The sequence below is a fragment of the Pelophylax lessonae genome (genome assembly GCF_965119305.1).
Source record: "Pelophylax lessonae genome assembly, chromosome: 9".
In the NCBI taxonomy this organism is placed as follows: domain Eukaryota; kingdom Metazoa; phylum Chordata; class Amphibia; order Anura; family Ranidae; genus Pelophylax; species Pelophylax lessonae.
Window position 1 is genome coordinate 185,414,972 of NC_138776.1, and position 23,063 is coordinate 185,438,034.

A 23,063-nucleotide genomic window follows, 5' to 3' on the forward strand; every position below is an offset into this window, starting at 1 on the left:
TTGGGGGATGCCACTAGAGCCACCAGGGATTGCTGACCCATGGCCACCAGGGATGCCCACCCATGCCACTATTGATGCCAATCAGTGCTCAGGGAGCCTGTTAGTGCCCTCCTCATCAGTGCTGCCCATCATTAACATCTATCAGTGCTGCCCACAAGTACATGATCCAAAACTTCCGGGTCTGGGGCATACACAGCAGGAGCTGCTCAGCAGGTACCGTGGACTCGATGTCTGCCGGCAGTCGCCCATTGTTCGGTGCAGAGGGAGAACAGCAATCTGTCTATGTAAACAAGGCAGATTGACGTTCTGTCAGTACAGAAGATATAGATCCTGTGTTTCTGCAAAGCAGGGGCACTGATCAATGTGTTACCCTGGTACAAGCACCTCCCCCACAGTCAGACAACAGCAGCTAGGTACACAGTTAACCATTTATTCACCCCTGATGTTAACCCCTTCCCAGCCAGTGTCATTAGCCCAGCGACAGTGTATATTTCTTTAGCACTGTATTAGTGTCACTGGTCCCCAAAAAGTGTTTGTGTACGATTTGTCTGTCAAAAATATCGCAGTCCTGCTATAAGACGCTGATTGCCCCCAATACTAGTAAAAAACAAAAATTCCCCATAGTTTGTAGAAACTATAACCTTTGCACAAATCAATATATGCTTATTGGGATTTTTTTTTTAACCAAAATTATGTAACAGAATACATAATGGCCTAAATTTATGAAGAAATTCGATTTTTTTATTGGATGTGTTTTATGGCAGAAAGTAAAAATGTATATGAGTAGTCTAGGAGAGGCTACCTATAGCGCTTGCTCTAAAAGACATACAATAAACAGTGCATAAATAGTCCCATAAATATATTATTGGCAGCTGCTATAGTAAAAGGATATATGTAGATAAGTAGTCTAAGGAGATCTAGGCTACCTATAGCGCTTGCTCTTAAAGGACATATAACAAACAGTGTAAAAATATTCCCATAAATAAATATATATAAATACAAGTGAATATGTGTAAAACTGATACTAGTTTAGCAGCTGCTATAGTGAAAAGTAGGCTGGAAGGTAAATAGTCTAAAAAATAGGCTACCTATAGCACTTGCTTTAAATACATTCAATAGTGTACACAAATAAAATGACATGTATAAAAAAAATAGTCCAATAGATTAAATCTTCAGTGAAAAATAATCGCCAAGTGAAAGTTCCAAAGGAAAAAATGTGCAAACAATTCTTATATAAACGGTGGTTCTTCAGTGCAGGTTCTTTCATAAGTAAAGTGCAGGTGCTGGGTGCCATATTACATCCAAGTGATAATGGTAGAATTCAATCACTCACCAAATGTTGTGGGTCCTGTGTGCCTTATAGCACCAGGACCTATTCAGACTTGTATAGCCCCCTGGGCTAAAGAGCGATCTTTCTGTCTTGCTTCTAAATGGGTAGGGTGATGGGGTCCCCCTCCGTCTCCTCTCCCCTTACCACGCCAGGGTATATGCAAGAAATGAAGCTCCAGATAGTATGTTATCTTTTAAAACTCTTTATTCCCAACTGGGCAAAAAATGCATGCACACGAACAAAAAGGTTTTTGAACTTCAAGCAAAAAAGGCAAATTCTCAAATAAAAAGCAAAAAAAGCCAAAAAACCAACACTTCACGTCAAAAGGATCATGCAGGGGAAGTAAGTTCTTATCCCAATTTTTAGCCTCGTGGGCCGCCTGTGATCGTGTGAGTACGGTGCAAACCGTTTGGTGTGGACGCTCCCGGGAGAGTTTCCGGCTTGCATTCCACCCCTCACTTATGTCACCACGCTATGCGTTTCGTCACTTCCTGTGACGTCTTCGGAGATAGGAACAAACGGTTTGCACCGTACTCACACGATCACAGGCGGCCCACGAGGCTAAAAATTGGGATAAGAACTTACTAACTTCCCCTGCATGATCCTTTTGACGTGAAGTGTTGGTTTTCTGGCTTTTTTTGCTTTTTATTTGAGAATTTGCCTTTTTTGCTTGAAGTTCAAAAACCTTTTTGTTCGTGTGCATGCATTTTTTGCCCAGTTGGGAATAAAGAGTTTTAAAAGATAACACACTATCTGGAGCTTCATTTCTTGCATATACCCTGGCGTGGTGAGAGGAGACGGAGGGGGACCCCATCACCCTACCCATTTAGAAGCAAGACAGAAAGATCGCTCTTTAGCCCAGGGGGCTATACAAGTCTGAATAGGTCCTGGTGTTATAAGGCACACAGGACCCACAACATTTGGTGAGTGATTGAGTTCTACCATTATCACTTGGATGTAATACGGCACCCAGCACCTGCACTTTACTTAAGAAAACTTTGCACTGAAGAACCACCGTTTATATAAGAATTGTTTGCACATTTTTTCCTTTGGAACTTTCACTTGGCGATTATTTTTCACTGAAGATTTAATCTATTTATTGGACTCTTTTTTTATACATGTCATTTTATTTGTGTACACTATTGAATGTATTTAAAGCAAGTGCTATAGGTAGCCTATTTTTTAGACTACTTACCTTCCAGCCTACTTTTCACTATAGCAGCTGCTAAACTAGTATCAGTTTTACACATATTCACTTGTATTTATATATATTTATTTATGGGAATATTTTTACGCTGTTTTATATATGTCCTTTAGGAGCAAGCGCTATAGGTAGCCTATATCTCCTTAGACTACTTATCTACAGAAAGTAAAAATATATATATATTTTTTTAAATTGTCAGTCTTTTTTTTTATACCGCAAAAATTAAAAAACCGCAGAGGTGATCAAATACCACCAAAAGCTCTATTTGTGGGAAAAAAGAACACACATTTTATTTGGGTACAGCGTTGCACGACTGCGCAATTGTCAGTTAAAGTTAGGCAGTGTCCTATCGCAAGAAATAGCCTGATCACGAAAGAGGGTAAATCTTCTGGAGGTCGAGTGGTTGATATTTAGAGCAAACCCCCCCCCCCCCCCTTCCTCCATCCATGTCTCTATGCTTTATTTTGTTGAGAAATCACTTTGAAAAGCCTCTAACATTTCTAGTAGTGGCCATCTTTAATATAAGCAAATGATTTATGTAGAATTTACTTCCTGGAATCCTTCTGCCCTTAGCTCAAGCAGGCATGCAGGAGAGTTTGATTAGTTGAGAAAAACCCTCCTCCCCTTCTGAAGACACCTGGGATGTATGCCATAATTTGCCTAGGCAAGGAAGTAACTGAAGAGATGGAAAAAAAAAAAGTTGAAAACAAGTAAATGTGATATACTTTCTTATCTATTTGCAAATGCTAGCAGCATGAGGAATAAATAAATAAATGTTGATTGGGAGAGTGAAGTTCCACGTTAACTGAGACAAGTACACTGTAAAGAGGGATATGCTTTATTCATATTTCATGTCTGAGGTTTACAATCACTTTAGGCGTTTTAAAAATCTCACCTTGCCTTGCAAGCAGTGCAGGTGGAGGAATCTATCACTGCTGGCTATCACATATAAACAAAGAAGGTTTAAGGTTTAAACATCAGAAAGATGCTTATCTTAATGCATTCTATGCATTAAGATAAAAAAAAAACATTCTGTGTGCAGCAGCCCCCCTAATACTTACCTGAGCCCTATCTTGATCCAGGTATGTTGCAGGAAAGTCTCAGCTGCCTGGGACTCTCTCTCCCAATTGGCTGAAACAGCAGCATTGCACCGATGGCTCCTGCTGTTGTCAAAAAAAGTCAGTGAGCCAATGAGGCAAGAGGGGGGCGGAACTGAACTGCAGCTCTGTGTATCCATACAGCTGCTTGCTGTGGGGCCACTTGGCAGGAGGGAGGGGCCAGGAGAGATGAAGAGGAACCCCGAAAAGAGGATCTGGACTGCTCTGTGCAAAACCAACTGGACAGAGGAGGTAAGTATAACATTTTTATTTTTAAATGAAAAAAAAAAAAAAGACTTTAGCATCACTTTGACGCCCCTTTCACACGATCGGTCAGTGTTTCAGGCAGACTCAATCGGGCTACCCATTGACCTCTATGGGGAGGCAGATGCCAGCAAACATGTGCCAACTGACAACCAATCTGACAAGATCCACTAAAGACAGATGGCGATACGTTCGCCATCCATCAGGCTGTCTGTTTTCATCCGATCTCCCCGTAGAGGAGAGCGGGACTCTACAGGTCCGTCTATGCACAGTGAGCGGAGATGGACCTGTCATCCACCTGCTCAGCAGGGATCTACGGAACGATCCCCACTGAGCAAGCAGAGTCCGTGAAAACAGATGAAAGGGGCCCAAATAGATTTATTTTAATAATAAGACAAATGAATCCACTGACAAAAGCTATAAAGATATATATTTTTATTATTTCCTGAACTGAAAAAAACATACAAGATCCTATAATAAAAATCACCAAGCAGTGTTATTTCCACACTTTTTTTACCAAAAAGAGGTTTGGGAGGTAATGGAGGAGGATGACAGAAAGAGGCAGAAAGATAGACAATTTCATTAAAGTCACTGGTGCCTTAAGGAAAAAATGTAATGTCCTTCAACCAATGGGTAGGGTGTTGGGTGTTAGTTCACCTTTTTTGAGAAGGTTGTAATTTTAAATAATTTATAACGTGTTTAGCTGTTTATATTTTGAGTTTGTTGCTACGTTTTGTAGTCTGGTTTTGAGTGGATGAATGGTCTCCTTTTTGTGGTAAAAGCCTGGAGTGTTCACCTGAGAGGTGGTGGCTCCATCATGAACGGCCTCCTTTCTGTGGTAAAAGCCTGGAGTGTTCACCTGAGAGGTGGTGGCTCCATCATAAACGGCCTCCTTTCTGTGGTAGAAGTCTGATATCTAGTATCAAATATTATGTCTACTACAGGCAGATAATAAATAATAATATAAAAAGTAACAGTATCTATCTATCTATCAGCATTATCTACTGTAACTACTAGAAGAAAAAAATAGCTAATAAACTGTATATATTGGTATAGATTACTCCATTTTGTTTTCCAGGCCTTTGAAAGAAAAAGGGGTTCTTTATACATATATGAAAACCACATGGGGGTCTACCTTTTCATCAATCCCCAGGAAAACCTGAATAATCATAATGTCTATATCATATGGTTCAGGAATAATTGCCCGGCACACGGGACAAGTTGCAGTTTGTTGAAGCCATGTGTCCATACAAGCAGAGTGGAAACTATGAGAACAGTGAAGTGTTCTCTGTCTTCTGCAACATAGTCATACAGATGTAAGAGATAGGCTGCGCCATGGCTGGTGGTCCCTGTGGCGCTGGGTGGTGCTCAGCATCCCTGCGATCTTTGGGGGAATGGCTCCTGTTGTTGGCTGCGTCCTCCCATCTCCTCCGAAGTTGGCCTCTCATCCTGTGGGCGACTGGAGACTCTCCGCCCTCCTGACGTGATCGCCTTCCATGGGATCGGCGTCGTAAAGGTCGTGGCATCCCGATGGTGACTGATGTCAGTGTACCTGAAAATAGCAAATAAATTAATATAATAATAATAATAATATATACAATAATAGTATGGTGGAGGGGATTGGGGGATTTAAGCTGTGATGGGGAATTTGGGGGGAGTAGATTTCAGCTAGGAGGGGGAATTGGGAGTGGGATGTGAGGTGGGATTGGGGGAGGAAAAGATTTGATCTGGGAGAAGGGGCCCCTGTCAGGTAGACTGTCCGAGGCCCCCGTGATTTATAATGGCAGCTCTGATCCTGTGTGAAAAAGTGATTTCTCTTCCCTCCAATCAGAAAGGAGGAGAGGAAAGAACACACTGACAGCATAGTTGCCATCATTGGGGAAAAAATTGTTAGGGACACTGTTTCTTTGTATCTGGGCAGAAAGAAAGTGAGTGGAGAGTTATGCTAATTAGGGACGGAGCAAGAGATTTTGGGTGTGACCATAGTAAAAGCATGTGGCACACTTTGCGGGGAAAATGGGAGTGGCTAAACTCATGCTAAACATTGGGCGTGGCTTAACCACTTACACACTGGGCATTTAAACCCCCTTCCTAACAGACCAATTTTCAGCTTTCAGTGCTCTCACATTTTGAATGACAATTACTCAGTCATGCAACACTGTGCACATATGAAATTTTTGTCGCTTTTTTGACACAAACAGGGCTTTCTTTTGGTGGTATTTAATCATTGGGTTTTTTATTTTTTGCGCTATAGATGAAAAAAGACTGAAAATTTGGTTAAAAAAAAAAAAAAACACAGCATTTTTCTTCGTTTCAGTTTTAAAATTTTATAAATTTAGTAATTTTTCTTCATAAATTTTGGCCAAAATGTATACGGCTACATATCTTTAGTAAAAACAACCCAAATAAGTATACATTCTTTGGTCTTTGTGAAGGTTAGAGTCTACAAGCTATGGTGCTAATCATTGAAAATTGATCACACCTGATGTACTGACGGCCTACCTCATTTCTTGAGACCCTAAGGCCCCTTTCACACAGGCGGACCGTTCAGATCCGCCTGTCCGTTTTTTTGGCGGATCTGAACAGTCCCCCCATGCATCTCTATGGGGGATCGGATATCAGCTGAGACATGTCCGCTGACACCCGATCCGTCAAATCTGGACGGATGGAAACCCTATTTTCCATCCCTCCAGCGGATCGGATCAGATGAGAATGGATCGACGGTCCGTTCCCATCCGATTTACCCCATAGAGATGCATGGGGACCTGACAGCTGTGTCTCCGCACACAGCGCAGAGACACAGCTGTCATCCTCCTGCTCAGCGGGGGATCTGCGGCTTGATTCCCCCGCTGAGAAAAACGGAATCCGTCCAACGGACAGATAGTGTGAAAGGAGCCTAACAAGCCAGTAAAGTACAAATACCCCCAAATGCCCCCGTTTTGGAAAGTAGACATTCCAATGTATTTAAGTAAGAGGCATGGTGAGTTTTTTGAAGTTGTGATTTTTTTCCACAATTCTTTGCAAAATTAAGATTCTTTTTTTTTTTTCACAAAATGGCCATATTACAAAGTTATTTCTCACACATTTTATTGTCATACTTGCAACTACACCCCAAAATATATTCTGCTACTCCTCCTGAGTATGGCGATACCACATGTGGGACTTTTCCACAGCCTGACCACATAAAGAGGTCCAACATCCAAGTAGCACCTCCAGGTGTTCTAGGAGCAAAAATGACACAAATAATTTCCTGACAACCTATCACATTTTGAAGGCCCTGGAGCACCAGGACAATGGAAACACCCGCAAAATGACCCCATTTTGGAAAGCAAAACGCACCAACACATAATCTAGGAGCCATAATGCGTCTTTTGAATATGCCATTTTTTTCCACGTTTTTGGAATATGTGGAAAGAAAATGAAAACTCATTTTTTTTTTTTTTTTTACACAAAGTTGTCAATTTATAAGATATTTCTAACACATAGCAAAAATTACACCCCAAAATACATTCTGCTACTCCTCTTGAGTAGGGCGATACCACATGTGTGACACTTTTATACAGCCTGGCCACATACAAAGGCCCAACATGCAGGGAGCACCATCATTTCCTGACTTCCCATTACAATTGTGAGGCACTGTAGGGCACTGATAATAAGCACTATAGTGACACTGATGTGGCATGGATGAGCAATGATGTGGCGTGGATGTGGCACGGATGAGCACTGACGTGTCATGGATGTGGCACGGTAGAGCACTGACATGGCATGGATGTGGCACGGATGAGCACTGGCATGGCATGGATGAGCACATATGTGGTACGGATGAGCACTGATGTGGCACGGATGTGGTACAGATGATTACTGACATGGCATGGATGTGGCGGGATGATCACTGATGTGGCACGGATGAGCCCTGATGTGGCATTGATGAGCACTGACGTGGCATGAATGTGGCATGGATGAGCCCTGATGTGGCATTGATGAGCACTGACGTGGCATGTATGAGCACTGACGTGGCATTGATGTGGCATGGATGAACACTGGGGTGGCATGTATGAAAACTAATGTGGCATGGATGAGACACGTATGAGCAGTGAGTTAGCATGGGTGGGCACAGATGTGGTATGGATGAGGCACGGATGGGCATAATTGAGGTATGGAGGAGGCAGAGGATGGGTGCAGCTGCAGTTTCTTTCCTCTCCTCGCACGCTGTAACGATAGTTGTGTACAGTGTGTGAGAGGAGAGAAATTAACCAGACATGAGCCAGTTTGTTGACAAGTGATCGCTTCGCCATTGGACGGAGTGATCACGTGGTAAAGGGTCGCTGTCTTTGGCCCTTTACCACAATCCCTGATGCGCAGGGTCCCCGGCGCCCGTAAAGCGCGTTTCTGTGAGGAAGTCATAGAATAAGCTGACCGCGCTGTAGCCATCATTCGGCTATGGCCTGGTCGGCAAGTGGTTAAATGGGGTGTGCTTAAATGTCTAACATAGCTTACATCCTGGATTACAAGAGTTTACAAGAGAGGGTCAGAGACTGCTGGCGTTGTAAAAGAAAGGGACAGAGACTGCTGGCATTGTCCAAGAGAGGGACAGAGACTGCTGGCATTGTCCAAGAGAGGGACAGAGACTGCTGGCATTGTCCAAGAGAGGGACAGAGACTGCTGGCATTGTCCAAGAGAGGGACAGAGACTGCTGGCATTGTCCAAGAGAGGGACAGAGACTGCTGGCATTGTCCAAGAGAGGGACAGAGACTGCTGGCATTGTCCAAGAGAGGGACAGAGACTGCTGGCATTGTCCACGAGAGGGACAGAGACTGCTGGCATTGTCCAAGAGAGGGACAGAGACTGCTGGCATTGTCCAAGAGAGGGACAGAGACTGCTGGCATTGTCCAAGAGAGGGACAGAGACTGCTGGCATTGTCCAAGAGAGGGACAGAGACTGCTGGCATTGTCCAAGAGAGGGACAGAGACTGCTGGCATTGTCCAAGAGAGGGACAGAGACTGCTGGCATTTCCAAAAGGGAGACAGACTGCTGGCATTTCCAAAAGGGAGACAGACTCTGCTGGCATTTCCAAAAGAGGGACAGAGAATGATGGTATTGTCCAAGAGAGACAGAGACTGCTGGCATTGTTCAAGAGAGAGACAGAGACTGCTGGCAATGTATAGAGAGGGCCAGAGACTGCTGGCATTGTGCAAGAAAGGGTCAGAGACTGCTGGCATTGTACATGAGAGGGACAGAGACTGCTGGCATTGTCCAAGAGAGGGACAGAGACCATTGGCATTGAACATGAGAGGGTCAGAGACTGCTGGCATTGTACATGAGGGTCAGAGACCACTGGCATTGAACATGAGAGGGTCAGAGACTACTGGCATTGTACATGAGAGGGTCAGAGATTGCTGGCATTGTACATGAGAAGGTCAGAGACTGCTAGCATTGTACAATATAGGGTCAGAGACTGCTGGCAATGTAATAGAGAGGCTATTATACAAACAAAACAACACCGGCCAAAGTGGGTGGATCAGCGCTTACTGGTGCATACAAATAATGATAAATAAATACAAAAGGGAATAAGAAACAAATAATAGGTGCATAAAAGTAAACCAATAAAAACAAACATTGATATCAAAAGCCTGAGCTGGCATATGTCCAGGGCAAATGGAGGGGGGGGGGGGAAGAAGGAAAGTTCCTGTTGATATGATAGCCAAAGGCACTGTCAAACTGTAACCAAAGAAGAGATGCAGGCAACCGGCAGCTCCTATGAGAGGTGTGGGAATCCTCCGGAACAAATATGCAATAGAAAACAAAGGGCGCCAGGTCAGTGAAGGAAGTAATAAAAACACATTTATTATTCGCACACTTACATTGAAATTGGCACAGGTCAATGTGGGGAAAGGCAGGTCATCCTCATGAGTAAAGTGGCGTCACCCTCGCCGGTATCCGTGGAGGATCCGGCGTCTGGGGATGAAGCCATTTCCAGTTACCAGCATCCAGCTGCCGACGCTTCTGTGTGAGGCACGGCAGCAGTTAGACAGCGCCATTCAATACACATCTCCCTGCTGCTGCAATCAGCTCTTTGTACACAGCAGTGCCTGCACTGATACTCACGACTTCTGTGTCACCCTCCAGCCCACACCATCATCTGGACACTTTACTCATGAGGATGATCTGCCTGTCACCACATTGACCTGTGCGAATAATAAAGGAATTTTTGTAAAATCTTACCTGTAAAATTCCTTTCTCTGAGTCCTCTGACAGTCGCCGCCTCCTCGAAGTCATCACTGTTGGGTATTGTCCTCTGCTCCGCAGGAGTAGCTAGGCATATAGACTTAGTTAAAAACAAAAGGCATTTTCATATACACACCCATGGGGGCTATCCCATCTGGTCAATACCCCCTTTGCAGTATCACTCCCAACTCAGTTTGGTAGCATAGCAGTAGGTAATAAGAACCCCAAAAGAGGGGCGGGGGCGGCGACTGTCGGAGGACTCAGAGAAAGGAATTTTACAGGTAAGATTTTACAAAAATTCAGTTTTCTCTTACGTCCTCCGACAGTCGCCGCCTCCTCTAAGTCATCACTGTTGGGATGTCCCAAAGCAGTATAGACATGAGGGGTGGGAAACGCAACCATAGAAAAGGCAACGCAGTGCCCACATCAGAGAAAGGAATCTTACATGCACCGTAAGAGAACCTACTGGGCAACAGAAAAAAAAACAATGCTCAACAGGAGCAACAGCCCAGGAAAGCAAATACCAATAGCCAGGGACCCAGAAAAAAAATTCAAGGGTCCTTCATGGCACTGCCGCACTGAGAACTTTGCGGCCAAAGGAAGCATCAGCTGATGCCAGAACATCTACTTTGTAGAATTTGGAAAAAGTGTGCACCGACGACCAAGTCGCAGCCTTGCACACCTGGGCCACCGAGGCCCGATTCCAATAGGCCCAGGACGCACTCAAAGATCTAGTAGAGTGCGCCTTAACAGGGAAGGGTGGAACCCGTCCCTTCAAAGCATAAGCCTGCTCAATGGTCTGTCTGATCCATTTGGCAATAGTTGCTACAGACGCAGCCATGCCCTTCCGAGATCCCTCAGGAAGGACAAAGAGGGAATCCGTCTTCCGAAAGGATTCCGTAGACGACAGGTAAACCCTGATCGCTCTGACGACATCCAAGGAATGCAAGGCAATCTCCTTTGGATGCTTAGGCTTCGTACAAAGCGAAGGCAGGACAATGTCCTCATTAAGGTGGAACTCAGTGATCACCTTGGGACGAAAGGACGGGGGTGGTCGCAAAACCACCTTATCCTTGTGAATTATCAAGTAAGGGGAGCGGCAAGACAACGCCGCCAGCTCCGACACTCTGCGAGCCGAAGTGATCGCCACTAAAAAAGCAACCTTTTTTGACAAGCAGAGGCAACGATATCTCCCTGATGTTCTCAAAGGGATCATGCTGTGGCACGGACAGAACCAAGTTCAAGTCCCATGGAGGTAAAGGCTCCCTCCTGGGAGGAGCCAAATGTCGCATACCTTGAATGAAGGTGCGAATCAAGGAATGAGACGCCACAGGGCTTTGGAACAGGATAGCCAGTGCAGACACCTGGCCCTTTATTGTGGCCAGCGCCAGGCGCTGGTCCACTCCAGACTGGAGGAAAGCCAAGATTCTCGACATCGAGTAAGAACGAGGGGAGAACCCCCTGGACTCACACCAGGCAAAATAAGCTTTCCAGGTACGGTAATATATCTTACCAGAGGAGGATTTCCTAGCCTTGATTAGAGTAGGGATAACCTCCGGGGAGAGACCCTTGTCCCTGGGTCTCAACAGCCAGGCCGTTAAAGCCAGCGACTGTAAAGCAGGATGAAAGATCGGTCCCTGAGACAGTAGATCTTCCCGCATTGGCAGCCGCCACGGAGGCGCCACTGCCAGGTGAACGACGTTGGCGTAGCAGGACCGGCGAGGCCAGGCCGGCGCCACCAGAATCACCAGGTGCGGTTCCGAGGCTAACCTGGGGAGGAAACTGGACAGCAACTGAATCGGAGGAAAGGCATACATCAGACGATACTGATGCCAAGGGGCCACTAACGCATCCGAGGCATCCGCCAGCGGATCGCACGTTCTTGCCACGAACCTTTCCAACTTTCGGTTTAGCCGAGATGCGAACAGATCCCCGTCCGGGGATCCCCACTTCGCACACAGCATTTGGAAGACCTCCGGGTGTAGGGACCATTCCCCCTGGTCCAGGGTCTGGCGGCTCAGATAGTCAGCCTGCCAATTCTCCATACCCGGAATGTGAACTGCTGAGATCGCCGGGACAGGAGTCTTGGCCCAAGACAGAATGTCGGTCACCTCCCGGGCCGCCCTAGCACTCCTGGTGCCCCCTTGGTGGTTGATGTAGGCCACCGCGGTAGCATTGTCCGTCTGTACCCGGACAGGACGACCCTGAAGACGGTCCGACCACTGGAAGAGACCGAGTTTTATCGCTCGTAATTCCAGCACATTTATCGGGAGGGAGGATTCCTCCCCCGACCAAGTGCCCTGGGCAGACAAGTTGCCCAGGACCCCACCCCAGCCTGACAGGCTGGCATCCGTGGTAATCACTGTCCACACCAACGGACGGAAGGACTTGCCCCCCGCCACCGACGGGGACTGGAGCCACCACAAAAGAGCCAATCTGGTCTGACGACTCAAGGAGACACACAGATCCAGGGACTGAGGCAGTCCGTCCCACTTGGCCAGGATCTCCGCTTGGAGAGCCCGTGTGTGAAACTGAGCAAAGGGTATCGCCTCAAAGGCCAACACCATTAACCCCAGACACCGCATACAGGTTCTGAGTGACGAGGACGGTTTGTCCCTGAGGGACCTGATCTCGTCCTGCAAGGTCCGGAGCTTGTCCTCCGGCAAGAACACCTTTGCCTGAGCAGAGTCCAGAATCATTCCCAGATAGGGAAGACGAACCGAAGGAGACAATGTCGATTTTTGAACGTTGATGGTCCATACGAACTCCCGGAGCGTCTGTACCGTGGTGGACAGATCGCGCACTAGGTCCTGGCTGACACTCGATCTCAGTAGGAGATCGTCCAGATACCCCAAGACTGCAATGCCCTGTGCCCTTAACAGGCCCAGAACCGGCGCCATCACTTTGGTAAAGATCCTTGGAGCCGAAGCGAGACCGAAAGGTAACGCCACAAACTGATAGTGGTCCTCTGCGATAGCAAACCGAAGGTACCGCTGATGACCCTCGAAAATGGGGATGTGTAGGTACGCATCCTTCAGGTCTATCGAGGCCACCACCGAACGGAGAGATTACATGCGGAACTTCCGAACGCGCACGAAGCGGTTCAGCGCTTTCAGGTCCAGAATAGGACGTACGTTGCCCTCTTTTCTGGGCACATTGAACAGATTGGAATAAAACCCCCAAAACCTGTCCCGATGAGGCACCGGGACAATCACCCCCTGAGCAAGAAGGTCCAGAACCGCTCGTTGCAGGTCCTGCAGGCGCCCCGGAGGCAAATGAAGATTTGAGGGAAAAAAATCTGTCCGCCGGCCGGGAAAGGAATTCGATCTTGTACCCTGATCGAATGATTTCCTGAACCCACCTGTCCGAGATTCGGAGCAGCCAAGGTTGGAGGAAACCGCGCCAACGTCCCCCCACCCCTGAAACGGGTGCCAGACTTCTGCTTGCCCGTCCAGGGCTTCTTCTGGCTACCTTGGCCCTTGAAGGGCTTGCCCTTAGTTTGGTTCCGAAAGGCACGAAAGGACCCCTGAGTGGATCGAGAAGTAGAACCCCGCTTGCCGCGAAAGGACTTGTTCTTCGGGTTCTGGGGCAGCAAGGTGCTCTTGCCCCCCATGACGCCTTTCACCAAGGTATCCAACGCCTCACCAAAAAGGAGAGAACCAGCATAGGGAAAATCAGCAACTGTTTTCCGTGATGACTGGTCAGCCGACCAGCTCTTCAGCCAGATCAGTCGACGGTTAAGCACCGCGACACTAGATAGGTGTGCTACCAAAGGGGCCTCATTCAAGGCCGCATCACACAAATACATGACTCCTTGGTGAATTTGATCCACCATAGCCAGCCGGGCAGGTGGAACCGCATCAGACACGAGGTTGCTCCTAAGCACCTTAGTCCAATCAGCCACCGCCTGAGCCACCAAAACGGACGCGAAAACCGGTTTGAGCAAGGAACCCGCCACCGTAGTAATGGCAGGCTAGAGACTCCAACCGTCGGTCCGTGGGATCCCCAAAAACCGGGGTCTCCTCAGTAGGAATCAAGGTAGCCTTGTTTAACACGGCCACAGTGTGATCCACCTGTGGAGGCACACACCATCGCGATTCCGTAGCCGGTGCAAAGGGATAAAGTAATTTGAACCGACTAGGCACCAGAAATGGATGTTTTAAAGTGCAGTGCAAATACAGCGCAAAGATAAGTGAAAAAGCTATTTGTCAATATTAAAATTATTGAAAACATTTCTAGAATGCAGCTGTTCATAAATTGTGGTAACCCAAAATTCACAAATGCAAGAAAAATATATCACAGCGCAAACAATAGTGAATCATATAAAGAATAATTAGGTAATTAGGTTCTACTCAAAAACTCATAAAGTGCACCGTGCAAATATGTGCAAAAATGGCTGGAGTGTAGAAACCATGTAAACATATACTAAATAAATAAAGTGCCAGTCCAGATAAAATAGTTCTTTAAGATCTCAGTAGATAATAAGATATAAACAGTCCCAAAAATATGTCCCACGAAAGTGCTGGAGTGCCAGGAAGAAAGTGCACAAACATGCAATGGTGACCCCTATGCTGTATAGCTATAGAGATCGACAGGGCTTATGTCGATCTCTATAGCCAAGCCCTGTCGATCTCTATAGCTATACAGCATAGGGGTCACCATTGTCCGGTAAGTGAACACCCAAAGGGGGAGGACCGGCAGTTGCTCACTGCACCGCAAAAGATTGCATGTTTGTGCACTTTCTTCCTGGAACTCCAGCACTTTCGTGGGACATATTTTTGGGACTGTTTATATCTTATTATCTACTGAGATCTTAAAGAACTATTTTATCTGGACTGGCACTTTATTTACTTAGTATATGTTTACATGGTTTCTACACTCCAGCCATTTTTGCACATATTTGCACGGTGCACTTTATGAGTTTTTGAGTAGAACCTAATTACCTAATTATTCTTTATACGATTCACTATTGTTTGCGCTGTGATGTTTTAAAGTGCGCCACAGTTCATTAACAGTGTAATGAAACTCAGCGGGGCAGGGAAAAACCTGCGCCGACTTGCGGGTCCTGTGTGTCCCAAAAGAGGACACAATGCCTGGAGGACTGGGCTCATCCTGCAAATGTAGTGTTTCCTTCACAGAAACAATCAATGCATCCATGGTCGCGCATTCTTCATGCGACCCCGGGGGAGAATCATCAACCCCCCTCCGCCTCCCCCTCAGATCCCAGCGGGTCTAAGGATGAGCGAGACCCTGAAAAGGGCACGCCCGCCGCAGCAGCCATATCACCATCTGAATCAGAGGAAAGAGACAATCTGGGCCTCTTTCTAGTAGCACGTTCAGCCATCAGCACCTCCATTTTGGACACTAAGGACGCCACTACAGCGGCCAAATCAGGCATAACAGGGGCCACAGCAGGACTGGGGTCCCCCACCAGGGCTGGAGGGAATTTGTTGTCCTGAGAATCCATTGCCCAAGGTGAAAATAATAGTGCAAGAAAAAGGGTACTGTCCCTTTAACACCGCTGCGGAGTGCGCAGCCCACCGATATGTGAACAATGACAAAAGACCCCCAATAGGAGAAGAAAACTGAGCCAGAAATGACAAAACAGAAGGTTATGGAAGAGACAGTCTGCAGAGCCCACAGAGTGTTACCACCTAGGTAGCTGCTTCAGAGGAAAAGGAAGTGAGGTCATGAGAGGCTGAACTATAAGCTGCAAATGACTCAGGGAAAATGGCTGCCCATAGGACTGAATGGGAGACTTCAGGAAAATGGCCGCCGAACACGTGCCGAAAGATCGTTCGGCCACGCGCAAGATGGCGTCGGAAGGCGCCAAAACAGCATGTAAAGCAGCCCACAGTGAAGCCAACATGCCTGCCCAAAGCAAAAATGGCGGACCGTGCGGTTTTTCCCCGCTGTGGCCGCCAAACACATCGTCTGCACCCCCCCTGAAAACACCAAAGTGACACAGGGAAAAAGGGGCTCCCACAACACACAGCACCATAGTGCAGCGTATGTACATACAGTAAAAGACCCCCTCAGGGATCACAAACAGGGATGCCCACACCAGCACAGACATGGGGGACACACACAGAAACACAGGACTGCCACCCCAGACAGAGGCCCCACACAGAAGTACTTACCTGTACCAGACGGCGTGGGGAGCCTCTCAGAACGGAAAGCCGCTGTCCTCATCTGACAGGGAATGCCGTTAGCCAGGCACATTACACTGCAGCACCGCAGATGTGTCCAGTGAGGTAGCCACCTCACGGCTGCATCCCTGCTGCGAGCAGGGATGGGTCGTTCATAATGCCAGGACGAACCACGGCTGAATGCTCGATGGCGGGCTGGGGGTCCCTCTGACCCTATGCCCTGGAAACCCAGGGCGGTCAGTCCAATTCCCAGCTCCGCAGGAATCCATCTTCATCTGAAGAATCAACTAAAACTACAGCTGACAAAATAAACAGCTAGTAAATCAAAGAAAAAAACTGAAATTTTCAAAGAAAAATCAAATAAAAAAAGATAAGAAAGGCTGAGACTGTAGCCCCAGCACTGAGAATCCTAACTACTCCTGACGCTAGGCAGAAAGAAAACTGGGTTGGGAGTGGTCACTGCAGGGGGGTATTGACCAGTGGGACAGCCCCCATGGGTGTGTATATGCAAATGCCTTTGTTCTTTTGACTAAGTATTTATGCCTAGCTACTCCTGCGGAGCGGAAGTCAATACCCAGTAGTGATGACTTAGAGGAGGCGGAGGACGTAAGAGAAAAAAAGACGTAAATTTTGTTTGGGTACAGGGTTGCACGACTACGCAATTGTCAGTTAAAGTCGCGCAGTGCCAAGTTGCAAAAAGTGGCCTGGACGTTAAGCAGGAAAATCCTCCGGTGGTAAAGTGGTTAAAGAAAAATCGAACGCTGCGTTCAGTCTATAAAATTGTTATTATACCGCACATCCAGTTTTTGTTGTATGAAAATTGGCTGTCGAATACACTATACCAACGATCCAAAAATTGGCAGATCGTTTTGTCGGACGAAATTTTACCTCCTATTTTCTTATCGTGTGTATGGACCTTTAATCACCAGATATGAACTAAGCTAAGGGTGGCCATATACACTACAATTCGATTGCACAATCCCTGTACCCCTCAATTATCTGACCAATTTCTATCCAATCACCCGGGCCTTTACAAGATAAAGTTATTGGTCCATATTCACGTCAATAAACAATCGATTTCTTTTACGACTGGAATAATCCAGCTATAGTCGAAAACCCGTTTGATTGCTATGCCACACAAGGGGAAGTGGATTTGGATTTTTAGGATGCCATTTCAACTTATGATCATAAACCATTGATTGCATCTCTGTTTCCGCCCCATATTCTCATAATCTAAATATGGTTGTATCAATGAACAAAGTACCCCGGTCAATCCATTCCGTTTGATTACATTCGATTGAAATGAAGTCTAAAGCTTTGTTCAAACAGTTGAGCTTTTGCTGTACTAAAAACGCAGCTTCGCAGCATGGCAAAAGTGCATGGAAAAAAGTCCCTAAATCCTACCTTGCTGTGTTTTTATACAATTTGTACAATCTGCTTGCTACATCTTCCTGCCCTGTTTCAAAAACGCATCTTCCATTATAGTCAATAGAAACGCACCCAAAATGCTGCAAAAACTGACCCTACTTTAAACCACTGCCGCACGGCTATTTACTGCGGCGGTCAGCCCCTCACAGGCAGAGTGACGTACATCTACGTCGCTAGCCTGTGAGGGTCTAGGGAGCGAGCGCGAGCCCCCAGAGGCGCGCTCCTGCTTCGCGTGGTCACGGACCCCCCCCCCCCCCTGCGTGTGACCGGCAGACCCGATGTCCGCCGGTCGCTCGCCGATCGTCGCTGCAAAGGGAGAAAGGCAGGCGGCTAGTGTAAACAAGCCGCCTGTCATTCTCCCCTGTGTAGAAACACTGATCATACGGTTCTATGTAGGACCGTTGATCAGTGTTTCTACAGCTCAAGCCACAGCCAATCACGCCCCTAGGGACACACACAGCCCCTCCCTCTCAAATAAAGTTAACCCCTTCACTACCAGTGTCATTTTGCAGTAACAGTGCATATGTATAGCACTGATTACTGCAGTAATGTCACTGGTAACCCCAAAAGTGTCAAAAATGTCAGTCAAGGGTCCGATCTGTCCGCCGCAAGGTCGCAGTACCGAAAAAAAAAAAAAAAAAAAAAAAAAAAAAAAAAAAAAAAAAAAAAAAAATCGCAGATCGCCGCCATTACGCGTTAAAAAAAAAAAACAAACAAATATTACAAAAATCTTTCCCTTTTTAGTAAACGCGATAACTTTTGCGCAAACCAATCAAAATACGCTTTTTGTGATTTTTTTTTACCAAACATATGTAGCATAAAACAAATTGGCCGAAAATGTTAAATTTAGAGATTTTTACATTTTGGGGGGGGGGGGGGGGGGGGTAATTTCATATAAAAAAAGATTGTGAAAAATATTGCTAATTTTTGCAAAATTTACGCTCTTTTTTTGTTTATAGCTCATGATCAAAAAATCGCACAGGTAAAGAAAGCTCTGTTTGTGGGAAAAAAAGGACGTCGAATTCGTTTTAGGTACAGCGTCGCACGGCCGCGCAATTGTCCGTTAAAATCACACAGTGCCGAATCGCAAAATACCCCCTGGTCAGGAAGGGGGTAAAATCCTCCGGGGCTTAAGTGGTTAACCACTTAAGGACTGCCCCATAGCAGATTTACAGCTACAGGGTAGCCCTCCTGTGCAGAATCACATACATACATACACATATACACACACACACACGATTCTGCACTTCCGCCTGGGGGATATGCAAGCTGCCGGTAGCCCGTTTCTGCTGTAATTACAACAGAAGCTGATCTGTGGGTGCTCGTTGGGCAGAGACACAGAACGTTGGGCAGAGACACAGAACGTTGGGCAGAGACACAGAACGTTGGGCAGAGACACAGAACGGAGAGCTCCCTATAATGTAAACAAGGCACAGCTTCTTTCTGACAGGGATTGATGGATTTAACCCCCTCCTTCCCAAGCCTATTCTGACACTTCACTCCTACATGTGAAAATCTACCTTTTTTTTTTTTTTGCTAGAAAATTACTTCAAACCCCCAAACATATTTTTATTAAGCAGAGACCATAGAGAATAAAATGGTGTGTGCTGTAATTTTTTTTTATGTCACACAGTATTGCGCAGCGGTTTTTCAAATGCAATTTTTTGGGGGAAAAAACACATTAATGGAGAAAAAAAAAAAAAAAAAAACAGTAAAGTTGGACGGGCGCTTTATCTTTTTTGTACGAACTTTATTGCTATCACAAGTGATGAACAACATCCCTTGTGACAGCTTGGGCTGTCATCCAGTCATGGTGGGTACACCCAGCCCCCCACCTTGGATGCAGTGATGGAGGGTACACCCAGCCCCCCACCTTGGATCCAGTGATGGAGGGTACACCCAGCCCCCCACCTTGGATCCAGTGATGGAGGGTACACCCAGCCCCCACCTTGGATCCAGTCATGGTGGGTACACCCAGCCACCCACCTTGGATCCAGTCATGGTGGGTACACCCAGCCACCCACCTTGGATCCAGTCATGGTGGGTACACCCAGCCCCCCACCTTGGATCCAGTCATGGTGGGTACACCCAGCCCCCCACCTTGGATCCAGTCATGGTGGGTACACCCAGCCCCCCACCTTGGATCCAGTCATGGTGGGTACACCCAGCCCCCCACCTTGGATCCAGTCATGGTGGGTACACCCAGCCCCCACCTTGGATCCAGTGATGGAGGGTACACCCAGCCCCCCACCTTGGATCCAGTGATGGAGGGTACACCCAGCCCCCCACCTTGGATCCAGTGATGGAGGGTACACCCAGCCCCCCACCTTGGATCCAGTGATGGAGGGTACACCCAGCCCCCCACCTTGGATCCAGTGATGGAGGGTACACCCAGCCCCCCACCTTGGATCCAGTGATGGAGGGTACACCCAGCCCCCACCTTGGATCCAGTCATGGTGGGTACACCCAGCCACCCACCTTGGATCCAGTCATGGTGGGTACACCCAGCCACCCACCTTGGATCCAGTCATGGTGGGTACACCCAGCCACCCACCTTGGATCCAGTCATGGTGGGTACACCCAGCCCCCACCTTGGATCCAGTCATGGTGGGTACACCCAGCCCCCACCTTGGATCCAGTGATGGAGGGTACACCCAGCCCCCCACCTTGGATCCAGTGATGGAGGGTACACCCAGCCCCCCACCTTGGATCCAGTGATGGAGGGTACACCCAGCCCCCCACCTTGGATCCAGTGATGGAGGGTACACCCAGCCCCCCACCTTGGATCCAGTGATGGAGGGTACACCCAGCCCCCCACCTTGGATCCAGTGATGGAGGGTACAGCCAGCCCCCCACCTTGGATCCAGTGATGGGGGGTACATCCAGCCCCCCACCTTGGATCCAGTGATGGCAGGTACACCCAGCCCCCACCTTGGATCCACTGATGGGGGGGTACACCCAGCCCCCACCTTGGATCCACTGATGGTGGGTACACCCAGCCCCCACTGATGGGGGGGGGGGAGGGGTACACCCAGCTCCCACCTTAGATCCAATGATGGTGTCTGCTGATCACACCCCTATAGAGATAACCCAGGTAGGTCATGATTTGTGATGACAGCTTGTCCCCTATCCCCAGTAATGCAGACTCCCCTCTTCTATAGAAATCCTACGGTGGAATGTCCTGTGTACTAGTCCAATCAATGTCATCACGTGCCCCCCCCCCCCCCCCCATGACAGCCTCCAATGTGCTGACCATGGAATGATCGTTCACCACCCCGCCCCTCTTACTGCTAAAAGAACCCCATAGACAGGGTGATGATCGTCATCCACAACAGGCTGGCCCTCTGGAAGTGGGCAGAGGCAGCGCTGCCAGCCGATGCCATGATGCCAGGACCGTGCACAGCTCCAAATACACACCGCCCGGGAACCTACACACAGCTTCCTATGTGACAGCCAATAGCGAGACAGATCGCTGACACTGAGCCAATCAATGTGCGGTCCCGCCCCCCTAATTGAGAGCACCTTGCTTGCTCCTGTATTGGCCGGCTGATGGATCATGTATCTCTATTGTACCATTGACCCCAGGGGGCGGGCTAATAGTCCTCATTGTTTCTTAACCCTTCTGCTGCCACACACACATTATAGTATAACCCTTCTGCTGCCACACATACATTATATTTGTACACATACACTATTAGAGCACATATTCAGTATGTGGTCACTTCAAGGCACATCAACAGAGTACATTACCGATTCTTTTATAAAATATAAAAGTGGTTCTAAAATCATTTTTTATTTACTTTAACCACTTAACGACTGCCTAACGCAGATCTACGTCGGCAGTCAGCCCCTCACAGGCAAAGCAACGTAGGTCTACGTCGCTAGCCTGTGGAGGGTCTAGGGAGCGAGCGCACGCCCCCGGAGGCACGGTCACGCACCCCCCCCGCGCGTGTGACCGGCTGACCCGATGTCCGCCGGTCACTCGGCGATCGGCAGGGGAGAGGGAGAAAGTCAGGCGGCTTGTGTAAACAAGCTGCCTGTCATTCTCCCCGGTGTATGAAGGATGATCATACGGTTCTACTATGTAGAACCGTCAATCACTCTTCATACATCTGAAGCCACAGCCAATCACAGTAGAAAGCACGCCCCTAGGGACACACACAGCCCCTCCCTCTCAAATAAAGTTAACCCCTTCACTACCAGTGTATTTTTACAGTAACAGTGCATATGTATAGCACTGATTACTGTAGAAATGTCACTGGTAACCCCTAAAGTGTCAAAAATGTCAGTCAAGGGTCCGATCTGTCCGCCGCAATACCGCAAAAAAAAAAAAAAAAAAAAAGATCGCAGATCGCCGCCATTACGCGTTAAAAAAACAACAAAAATGACAAAAATCTTTCCCTTTGTTAGTAAACGCGATAACTTTTGTGCAAACCAATCAAAATACGCTTTTTGCAAATTTTTTTACCAAACATAGGTAGCATAAAACAAATTGGCCGAAAATGTTAAAAAATTTTGATTTTTACATTTTTTTGGGGGGAATTTCATATAAAAAAATGTGAAAAATATTGTTATTTTTGCAAAATTGACGCTCTTTTTTGGTGTATAGTGCGTGATCAAAAAACAAAATCGCACAGGTGATCAAATACCACCAAAAGAAAGCTCTGTTTGTGGGAAAAAAAGGACTCCAAATTTGTTTAGGTACAGCGTCGCACGACCGCGCGAATTGTCCGTTAAAGTCACGCAGTGCCGAATCGCAAAATACCCCCTGGTCAGGAAGGGGGTAAAATCTTCCGAGGCTTAAGTGGTTAAGGACCGGAAGGATTTGCCCCCTTAATGACCATTTAACAAACAATTGTGCGGTCGTGCGACACTGTACCCAAATACAATTGGTGTCCTTTTTTTCCCCACAAATAGAGCTTTCTTTTAGTGGTATTTGATCACCTGTGTGACTTTGACAATTCTGAAAAAAAAAAAAAAAAAAAATATTATATATATATATATATAATATTTTTTTCTTACTTTCTGCTGTATAACATTCCCCAAAAATAAATAAAATAAGATTAAAAATCAAAAGGTTTTCATTCTTTTAGGCCATTCTTTTAGGCCAATTTGTATTCTTGTATGGGAATCACAAAAACACTCGCGCCAAAGAAAAAACAAAATACAAAACAAGATCAATTATGACTGCTAATGCTGCAAGCCACTAAGGGGCATAAGGTATATATAAATTAACCGCAACTATATATGTGATCAGCAGCGCAAATTTGAAAGCCAACTGATTAATAATTGTGCAAATTGAGTAAACACAATTTAGCAATAATGACAATAAAGTGCTCTGTGCAAGTAAATAAGTGGAAAAAGAG